Genomic DNA, 11,324 nt, shown 5'->3' with positions numbered 1-11,324 from the left:
CGTAGGCTGACCCGTACTATGTTCGTTTTCGTGATTGCATCATGTCTGGATTTCCAACGAATTGGTACGATTGGCATACTTCTTTGCTACCGTATTGCAAGCTGCGAGCAGCCCTATCTACTAACGGTACCCTCGGGCTCCAAGGATCAAGAATACTAGTTCCTGCTTCTCTATGTTGCCACACACTAGCCAGACTCCACGACAGCCACCGAGGTGTTGAGGCTACTGAACCTCGAGCTCGACAAAGTATCTTCTAGCCTGGGATATACTTTGACATTGCTAACACCGACACCACCTGTGAGCCTTACCAAGTTCTACGTCCCTGCCAATAGCAGGAATCTCTTCATAATGATGACCACCCATCGAGGCACTTCGAGTCAGTATCAGCGGACTTCTTTCAGGTAGCGGCGAAATCCTTGCTTGTTGTCGCTGACCTCCTCTCCGGCTGGCCTATGGACATTCCTTGCAAGGGCGACATCACTACCTCCTCAAGTGTACGGCACTTTTGCCGCTACTTCAGAGAGGTAGGTGTTCCCCTGCCCCTACATACCGATGGAGGACTTCAGTTTACCAGCAAAGAGTTTGCCAACTTCACAGAATATTGGGGTGTACACCCCATAACTTAATTGCCGCACTACCCGCAGTCAATTAAACACACTGAGGCCACTGTCAAAGAAGTTAGGCACTTGATCCTCGAAACAGCCACTTCAGGAACAAGGTACTGTATAGTCACCCTCTCTGTATGCGTGTGCCTGCTCATTCTCTGTCATTATGGAATGATGGCAAGAAAAGGCCCATGATTGTGACTGCTGAGCTGCTGACAGAGCTACTCAAGTAAAACGCAACTGTGCCGCCAATGCCCATCCCCTGCCCATGATCGAAATCATCATGGGTGGCGCTAGTTCACACGAGTACTAGATTTGCCGCACTAGTGGTCAAGTGCCACATCGAATCCGTCGCTTCTTGTATCCAGTGGCTGGTCCCAGTCAAGTTCCCAATCCTGATCTTCCTGTGGTACCCAGTCTGACATGGAAAAGTCATCAGTTCCCTCCAAAATTACCCACAGGTCTCCAAGATTACACAGGCCTATATAGTGTACTAAGCTCACGTGCCATTTACGCAACTTGCGGCATGCTTCTATGTTTGATACATTTATTTTATGGTATATGCTTCGCATACTATTATTTGATTAGTTTACTGTATGTACCTTGCTTAGTACATTCAAGATACCTCTTTGAATGAAAACAGGGAGGGGAGGTGTAGATTATTGTATATATTATCTTATGTATATGCACCCTTTACATGTCCTAAGTTTTGTATGTTGCAAACACATGAGCATGAAGCACGCTGTCAGCACTCCGTTGTGGAGGATCAATATTTATTTATTATTATTTTTTTTATTTTTTGCCAAATCCACAGAGAGAGAGAGAGAGAGAGAGAGAGAGAGAGAGAGAGAGAGAGAGAGAGAGAGAGAGAGAGAGAGAGAGAGAGAGAGAGAGTGTGTGTGTATGTCAGCGAGCGAGAGGTAGTTAGTGTATTAATTGTTTGTTGTAAGAAAGACTGTTGGTATAAATGAGGTTGTTTGTTTAGTTTTAGCTAGGTTAGGAGTGGTAAATGTTTCGGAGCGAATGCTTTTTTTGATTGACTGCGACTAGAGGTAGTTGTGTGAATGCTGGACTATTATCATTATTATATTATTTCGAGCAGCGTGGAAGTGTTCAATTAATTTTTGAGTAAGTACAGTTTTGTTTATATTTGCTTGTCGTGATTGTGAATAATAGAAACCGTTTATTATATATCTTTGGTTATAGTGCGATAGTTTAGTTAGCTAGGAGTGTTCGTAAGAGTTTTTCTTTTTTCATTTGCAGGCCGTAATTCCTCCTTTGGAGAATTTATTTTGAATGCTGATATATAGTTGCTGACCAAGCCTGGAATTGATTGTAGTATTTAAACTGCTCTTTTGGATTACTCAACTAATGATGACCTGGCCTGTTTATTAAGATTTTGATTGAAGATGATGATGATGATGATGGTAATGATGATAACTACGACCCCCATCTGGGAGGTAGTTGTGGCAAATTGCTTCACAGTGGATTGTTGACCATAAAGCTGTGGTAGTGTGCCGTAAAAGACAGTCGACTTTGTGTGGGCGACAGTGTTGGTGTCCCATATTATATATACACATATATTTATTTTTTGGTGTTGGTGGTGTGTGGTTAATTCCAAATTTTGTTATTTTTTTTTTATTTTTTTGAATGGTGTTAGTTTATTGTATGTTTAGTGTCCAAGTTTATGATTAGGTTTAGTTTGTAAGAAATAGTTTAAGGCTGCAATTACACCAAGCAAATCGAATCGATTCAATTCATTGAGAATCACCCCAATTCATGATTCGTCATGATTCGCCACGTTAAATTCAATGGAATCGTTTACACCAACCGAATCGAGTTAATTCAAATCATGGAGATTCATGGCGATTCAGAATCACTGATGCGCACGGTCCCATTTTTTCATCAGTCAAGGCGAGTCAGGTCGAATTGCATGACGGTAATTGGTATTCTGCTTCTTGATGGAGGGTCCCATCAACTCAACCATCATCTTAAATTGTTCTGTGGTCATCCTAAAGAAGTCCTAAAACATCTCCGGATTATTGACCAGATCTGGGAACAAATGTCCAAAGCTCCCAAATTCCGGTCTTCTGGTATTTATTGGATGCACCCATATTCGTTGCCTCCGCCTCCGTCTACGCTTTCTCAGCCACAGCAACAATTCTATTTCTGCAACAGCAAAGATGTCCATACTCCTCGAAGGCTGCCTTGGTACTGAATGATTTGTTAATCAGATTCAGTAGGTTGGATCTATACCGATTCAAAATGACTCGAGTCAAATGATTCTCCATGAATTGAATCGATTCGATTCGCTTGGTGTAAACGCAGCCTAAGTTTGATTAATTTGGTTTGATTTATTTTAGTTTTAAGAAATATAGTTTTAAGGTTATGTTTTATTTTTATGTCCTTTTTGTCCAAGAGTCCCGCTGCTGATAAGGTAAGGAGAAAGTTTGTGCTGAGGAGACATTTGTCTGGTTAGAGTGATCAAGGGTGTGGGGGTTGTTATTACAACATCCCGCCACATTATTTTGGTGCCCGAACAGGGACTGCCTAGGTGGGATAGGAAGCGGGACTCTTAGACGAAGGACTGATAGGATTAGGAATTAGATTTAAGGCTGAAGAAATAACAATGGAAGAACAGAACAAGTTACTGAGGGAGGAATTGCGGTTGGTTAAAGAACGAGAGAAGAAGTTGATATTTGAGAAAAGGTTGCTAGTAGAGAATGAGAGGTTGAACTGTGAGAATGAGTAGATGCAAAGGAAACTGAGGGAAATTCAGGAAACTGTAGAGAGAGTGGAGGAAGGTTTTAGATGAGGATACAAGAGAATGGGAAACGAATGGATGAGTGTATGGATGAACGGTATGGGGTAATGACAGGTCAAATAAAGAGTTCATGGGTGAAGGTGCAGTCGGAGGAGTGGCCTCTGCTACGGGTAGAGGGTTGCTGGTGGAAGAAAAAGTTAAGGTAAGTGATAATGGAAAAGGAAGTGATAGTGATAGTAATAGTGATAATGAAGTTAAAGGGACTAGGTATAGTAAGGATGAACAGAAAGGTGAGAGGAATTTTGAAAGGAAAGGTAAAAGTGATGTAAAGAAAGAGAAGAAAAAGTGTCAGGATCAGAATGAGGATGATCGTGAATGGGTGAAAGTGGTGAGTAAGAAAAGGGCTAGGAAGAGTATAATCAAGGATATGAGTATGAGTATGGAATTAGATTCTTTATATTCTAGCGAGGAAGTAGGAAACGAGAAGGAAAGTAGCAGTGATGATAGCGGTGAGAATGAACGTGATGTGTGTAAGACTTTGTTTATGAGAGAGGTACCTTGGTGTGAAAGGTTCAATGAGCATAGTAGTAGGGATGTATACGAGTTTTTCAAGGAGTATGAGAGGTATTGTTAGTATAAGTATGGTGATAGTAAGAAAGTTTGGGCTAGGGAGTTAGGAGAATATTTGACTGGGTATTTGTTGAGGATGTATGGTGTGATAATGAGTGTAGAGGATGTTGACTATGAAAGTGTGTAAAAGAGAATAATTGAACAGGTAAAGCATATGAAAGGGAGTGTTAGGTATAAGCGTAAGAATGATTTTGATGAAGAATGGATGAATGTAGGAGAAGCAATATCAATGTATGTATACAGGTTGAAAACTTTAGCAATGAAGAAGTATGAGGATGAAGGCATAAATAAGAATAAGGAATTAATGAAGAAGTTTTTGGCGACTGTACCTGAGAATGTTGCTGAGTTTATTAATTTAAAACATAAGAAGATGAGGTGGAGGAAAGAAAGATTGACATGGGATGATATTTTAGAGATAGTTGAGGATTACGAGTTGGATAAGTGTATGAAAGAAAGTAAATCTGTGAGTGTAAGAACTGGAATGGAGGAAAGTGTGCCAGAATTTGTTAGTTTTAGAGATGCTGTTATGAGAGGACCGATGAGAGTAGCTGATACTGTAGTAGATAGGAGTGTTAGGGCGAGTAATGTACAGACAAATGAAGGGTTTAGGCAAGGGAATCAGGTTTGGCGAGATAGGAGTGTTAGTGTGCAGCGAGGTAGGTCAGATAGTCGTGTCCGTGATGAAAAGTGTTATAAGGAAGGTCATAAGAAGAACGAATGTAGATGGGCTCTAGGTGCTTGTTTTGGATGTGGTGAGGTAGGGCATAGAATTAGCAAGTGCAAGAAAGAGAAAGGGGTAAAATGTTATCGGTGTGATATGACTGGGCACATAGCAAGTGGATGTCGTAGTAATCGTATGAATGTGATTTGTGGTTATTGTGGTAAGGATGGTCATTATGCTAGAATGTGCAAGGAGTCGCGGGGTAAGTGTACTGAATGTGGTGTAGATGGGCATGTAGCTAGAGTATGTAGGAAGAAGGGATTAAGTCATCCAGGATGTTCAGGAAACTAGAGTGTAAGAGGGTTCAGCTGGGTGAGTCCTCGAGTGTGTGCGGAGTGAATGTGATGCATGTTCGTGAAGGTTTACTGCATGAAGACGTGATGGGTGAAAGAGCTTATGACTGCATGAGTGCAAAAGTAAATTTTAATGGAATAGAGCTAGTTGGTCTGATTGATACTGGTTGTGGTGTCAATTTAATGTTAAGAAATGCGTACGATAAGGTAAGGGATGTTTGTGAATTTAGGGGGTGTAAAGGTGAAGTGAAAGGTATCAGTAATTTAAGTATGTCTGTGCAGGGAAAGTTATGTGAAAATGTTATGATTGGGGGTGATGATGGAAGATGATGATTTTTATGTGGTTGAGGGAGTAAATGACAAATATGATGTGTTGTTAGGTTATAACTTCTTGAAAAAATGTGGTATAATTGTACATCCTAGTGTAAATATGACAAACATGAAAGTTAAGGGTAAATTTTGTGGGGAATTTCATTTGAATGAAGATGGTAGTGTATGTACGAAAGTATGGAAAGGTGTGCCGTTAATAGCGAAAGAAGGTGTTAAATTGTCAAGAGATGCGAGTGAGGTTGTCAGTGTAAAAGTTGCATGGCCGAATAGTCTGGGAATTGCCAATGGTGACAATTGTGAATACGTAGTGGAAGGTTCGGAAGCAAGTAATTTAGTGAAAACAAGTGTGCATGTGTATGATGATATTTTGAATTTGCAGGAGCTGAAGGTGTATGCGAGCTTGTTGCCGACTGTAAGGAGGAAGAGAATACGAGGTATACGAGAGGGTGATTGCATGGGATGTATGTATACGTTAGTAAATATACAGGATGAAAGGTATGTTAAATTGAGACATGTTATGACAGGTAAGATAAAGCAGGATGAGGATTGGGACTGTGAAAGTTTGAAAGAAAGAATTAATGTAGATGAGAATATAAGTGAGGGTGAAAGGGAACAATAGTATAGGATGTTATGGGATAGACAGAGAGTTTTGAGTCGTGGTGACGAGGATTGTGGGGGTCAAAGCTGCCTGAATTCAAGATAGTTATTAGTAATGATACCCTCATATATCAGTGTCCCCGACATTTTTCTCCGCCTATTGCCAGAGAAATAGAAGAGCAGTGCCAGGAGTTAGAGAAAATGGGTGTAATCGAAAGGAGTGAGAGCGTCTGGAATAGCCCCATTGTACCTGTAAGAAAGCCGGATGGAAGTTTACATATGTGTATTAATTATAGGAAGGTGAATGAAGTGACTGTTAAAGAACGTTTCCTGATGAATGTAGTGTCTGACTGTGTGTATAAGATGCATGGTATGAAAATTTTTACAAAGTTAGATTTAGTTAGGGGCTATTACCAGATGCCTCTGGCAGAGGGGAGCAGGCCAATTACAGCATTTTCGAGTAGTAATTGTCACTATCAGTTTAGAAGATTAAGTTTTGGCCTTGCTAATGCGCCTGCTGCCTTCCAGAGGGCGATGAATGCTGTTTTGGCTGGGTTTGATCGACAGAAGGTGACTGTTTTTATAGATGATATTTTGATTGCGAGTGAGACTGTTGAGGAACATATGTAGTTGTTTGAAACAGTATAAGAACGTTTGATAGAAGTTGGTGTGAAAGTTAAGCTTGAAAAGTGTACATGGTTGGCCGGGGAGGTGGAATTTCTTGGGCATGTGGTGAGTGAATAGGGTATAAGGAAGAGTGATAAGTTTGTGAGTAAGGTGAGAGAATTTCCACGTCCTCGTACAGTGCGTGAGTTGAGAGGTTTTCTTGGCTTGATTGAATTTGGTCGGAAGTTTGTCAGGGATTGTTCGGGAATAGGGAAGCCTTCAATGAGTGGACAGGTAAGAGAAATAGTACGAGACTAAAATGGGATGAGCGTATGATAAAAGCATTTGAAAAGTTGAAAGAAGAGGCCGCGAGAGACGTCACTTTGGCCTTTCCCGACTATAGTGAGCATGCGCGTATGCTAGAGTTATATATGGATGCTAGTGGGATTAGTATGGGTGGTTGCTTGGTTCAAATGCAAAGAATAAATGGAGATGAACAGTTGAGAGTGATAGCGTATGTAAGTAAAGCCTTTAATAAGGCTGAGCAAAAGTATTCCACGATTGAAAGGGAGTTTGCTGCAATAAGGTTTTGCGTGAAAGCATTGAAGGTATTTTTGTATAGTGTGAACTTTATTGTGCGTACTGACCATCAACCCCTAGTATATATGATTAGGAAAGAGTCTGAATGCTAAGGATGCGAGGACAAAAGAGGATTTGAATGAATTTGACTTTAAGCTAGAATATGTACCGGGGAGTAAGAACGTGATAGCAGATGTGATGTCAAGAATGCATCGTAAGATAGAAGATAGTAGCAAGAATGACAGTAATTTTGAAAGGTTGCCGGAAGATTTAGTGGTGGTATAAAGTTTTGAAGGGGATGACATGGTGTATAAATGTATTTTGAGTGGGTTGAATAAGTTGAAATTGAAGGGTTTGAATAGGGATATACCTGCTAGTGTAGATGAGCTTAGAATGAGTGTTAGGAATGAAGTATTGAAGGAAATGGCATATAAGGAGGAGGATAGTGTGCTTGAGGGTGAATTGTTATCAAAAGTATTGTTGGTAGTAAGTATGTTGTATAGTGTCACTGTTTATTTGTATTTTGGGTGGAATTGTCCGATGCAATATCGGGCAAATAAGGAGACCGAAAGGGAGTATATATTGAGGTTACAATGTAATGGAAGATGTTGCAAGTTGTTGAGTGAGAAGGAGGATTGCCCGAGTGACTTGAATCAGAGTGGTATGAGCATGGAAGATAGCGAAGATGAACATAGGTGTGACAAGAATGACCCTATTGATAGAAGAGTAAACATTTGTATGCATGGTGTAAAAGGAAGAATGATGACGTATGTGAGTATAAATGTGAATGAATACTGTAGTTTAATTGATACAGGTACGCAAGTGTCTTTAGTGAATATGTTTGTTATCAAGGAAATAGAGTGGTACAATTGGGAGGTGAAAAGGCAATGTACGAGTATGAGAATTCATGGGATAGGTAAAGGAAGTTTGCTAGCTTGGGAAGAAGTGCGTTTGAAAGTAAAACTGGGAAGTATGGAGGTGGAACTTAATTTCATTGTAATGAGAGACAATGAGATGCCTAGTTGTTTTTTTGATTGGAATTGATTTTTTTAAGATTGCATGATCTATCAGTTGATATTGGTAGTGGTTTGCTTCTGAAGAATGTATGTGAAGTAGTTGTGATAGAAGATAATAGTGTATTTATGGCGAATTTTGTTGGCATTGTTAATATTACGAGGAGTGAGGATGATCTATTGACTAAAGAGGAGGTGGAAGAAATGCAAGATGAATGTGTGGAAATTAAAAGGTTACGTGAATGTATGTTGAATAGTATTGAGGTAGAAGAATGGCCGTCTGATCTAGAGGTGTATAAGAAAGTTAGTAAGAGACTTATTGTGTGAAAGAATATTGTTTATTTTCTACATAAAGGAATGGATGAAGATATATATGTTCCTATGTTTCCGATGCATGCAGCTGTAAGTACGTAATTGTTATGCATGACAGATATGGGCATATGGGAAAGAATAAATTGTGGGAATGCATGCGTGAGAGATTGTTTACACCTGGGTTGAGTCAGATATGTAAGGATGTAGCGACTACATGTGAAGGTTGCCAGAAAGGGAAATATCAGAGAGTGCATGATGTGTGATATACCTCCAAATGTCTGTATTTATTTGTGATAATGATTGGGATTTGTATGTTGGTAGAGCGTTGTGGGCTTATAATGCAACAGTGCATAAGAGTACGGGTGTCTCCATGTAAGTTTGTGTTAAATTTTGAAAAGATAGTAAGACCAAGGTTGGGTGTGTCGGAGGATGAAAGAGAAGTGTGGAGGAAAGCAAATGAGAGGTTTGAAAGCTTCAAAGTTGGTGAGGGATTGATGAAAGAAGTAATTGAAAAGGGCAGAATGAATGTATATAAGGTGCGTGATAAGTTTGAAGGTCCATATGTGGTGTTAGAAGTTGTTTTGAGTGGATTAAGTTATGTTTTGGGTAAGTTGTGGGTGGATGGTAGTGTGGAAAGAGTTATGGCATACCACAACCAGTTGTGTAAATGGAAGGAGGTACATGAGTATATCTAAGAGAATGGGATGAGTAAATGGTTGAAAAGGAACAAGTGTGAACCTAGGAATTAGGTCTAGAAGGTAAACAGTTGGTGTTAGTAGAATATGTGAAGAGGAAGAATGTGAGAGCTTTAAGTAAGGATGAAAGAAGGGGAAATTTTATAAGTAAAAGTGAGAATAGAAATAAGTATAAGGGTGTAAATATGCAAGTGAGTGTGGAAGATAAATGTATTAATACAGATGAAACGTGGCTGAGTATGAATGATACTTATAGTGTGTGTGGCTTTTCATTAGATGGTGTAAAAGAAAGAATGAATAACGCAAGAGTGAGAGATAGGATAATAATAAGTAGCATGAATAAATCTTTTGCTAAGGTTGAGAATGTTTTTGATGAAATGAATGAACTGTTAACAGAAATGAGTGTAATTTTTGGGGCCAGATGAGAACGAGGTAGATATTATTGTACATGATATATTAGATGATAGGGATTTAGATAGGAATAGTGTTAATGTAGCGAATGATTGTGATAAGGAAGAAGTGAATGAGAGAGTGTATGAGTCAGTACAGTTTTGTTTATATTTGCTTGGCGCGATTGTGAATAATAGAAACCGTTTATTATTCATCTTTGGTTATAGTGTGATAGTTTAGTTCGTATGAGTTTTTCTTTTTTCATTTGCAGGCCGTAATTCCTCCTTTAGAGAATTTATTTTGAATGCTGATGTTTAGCTGCTGACCAAGCCTGGAATTGATTGTTGTATTTAGACTGCTCTTTTGGATTGCTCAACTGTTGATGACCTGGCCTGTTTATTAAGATTTTGATTGATGATGATGATGATGATAACGATGATAACTACGACCCCCATCAGGGAGGTAGTTGTGGCAAATTGCCTCACAGTGGATTGTTGACCATAAAGCTGTGGTAGTGTGCCGTAAAAGACAGTCGGCTGGCTTTGTGTGGACGACAGTGTTGGTGTCCCGTGTTTTATATATACATATATTTATTTTTTGGTGTTGGTGGTGTGTGGTTAATTTTAAGTTTCGTTTTTTTTTTTTTTTTTTTTTTTTTTTTTTGAATGGTGTTAGTTTATTGTATGTTTAGTCTCCAAGTTTATGATTAGGTTTAGTTTGTAAGAAATAGTTTAGATGTGATTAATTTGGTTTGATTTATTTTAGTTTTAAGAAATATTGTTTTAAGGTTATGTTTTGCTTTTATGCCCTTTTTGTCCAAGAGTCCCGCTGCTGATAACGTAAGGGGATAGTATGTGCTGAGGAGACATTTGTCTGTTTAGAGTGATCAAGGGTGTGAGGGTTGTTATTTTAATATCCCGCCACACCGTGCATGCGCATAATGTCTTCTTGCTTCTCCTAGCATGAGCTGATCGTCTTGCAGACCACCTTTGTACATAATCCTTTGCTATGTGGAATAAACGCAATCTATGACTCAGGGTTTTATTTCTCCATCCCTGTAATCATCTGTCTTCATCTACAAGACCTCATCACATATCACCATAAGGAACCAGTGCAACGAATTGTCTACCATAAATAAGCAATCACTAAGTCTACCTATAATTTCGGTAGATAGAAAGCGGAAAGAGGGAAATCAAATAAATCGTGCGACAGATAAACAAAAACGGAGAAGAATAACTGAACTCCGTCATGCGTGAGCTAAAAAAAAAAAATAGAAAGGAATAAAAAGAAAGAGTGAGGAAAATGTTTCTTCACACAAATCCCCATATAATCTTTCGTACCTCTCTTAGTCTCCCTCATCCATATATGACAATCATCCTCTTTCTTTTCTCCTAAAATTTTCTTCATCAGCTTATTTCTTCCTTCACTATCCCTTTCATGAACATTAGGTTTCCACCTATTAGGCTAGTCTTCCTTCCAACATTCATGTCTCTCCCAAAGAGTACCTATTGCTACATACGCAGGTGACCTTAGAATTTTCCTTCCTACTCTGTTCTCTACCTTTATCTTTCCGAACAGGGTACAGTTTTTGTCTATCTAGTAACTATAGTCTTTTTCTCTTATTCACGGTTGTAATTTACTTAGTTATTGGTTGCGAGAAATGACAGGCAAATAAGTGTCCATAATCCTAAAAATGATTATATAATGGTTTTTAATTTTTGGTGGTCTTGTTATAATCATACTAAATGCAGAAGTCTTTTTCTAGATAATACACAGACATATTCTTATA

At 39.0% G+C, this 11,324-nt stretch overlaps 1 pseudogene; it reads left to right on the top strand.

The window, feature by feature from the left end:
- Positions 1-3,234: 3,234 nt before the first annotated feature.
- LOC137626273 (uncharacterized) lies at positions 3,235-9,853 on the top strand (annotated as a pseudogene).
- Positions 9,854-11,324: the final 1,471 nt, after the last annotated feature.

The sequence above is a fragment of the Palaemon carinicauda genome, chromosome 33 (genome assembly GCF_036898095.1).
Source record: "Palaemon carinicauda isolate YSFRI2023 chromosome 33, ASM3689809v2, whole genome shotgun sequence".
Lineage (NCBI taxonomy): Eukaryota > Metazoa > Arthropoda > Malacostraca > Decapoda > Palaemonidae > Palaemon > Palaemon carinicauda.
This window is presented reverse-complemented; position numbering and strand designations above follow the sequence as displayed.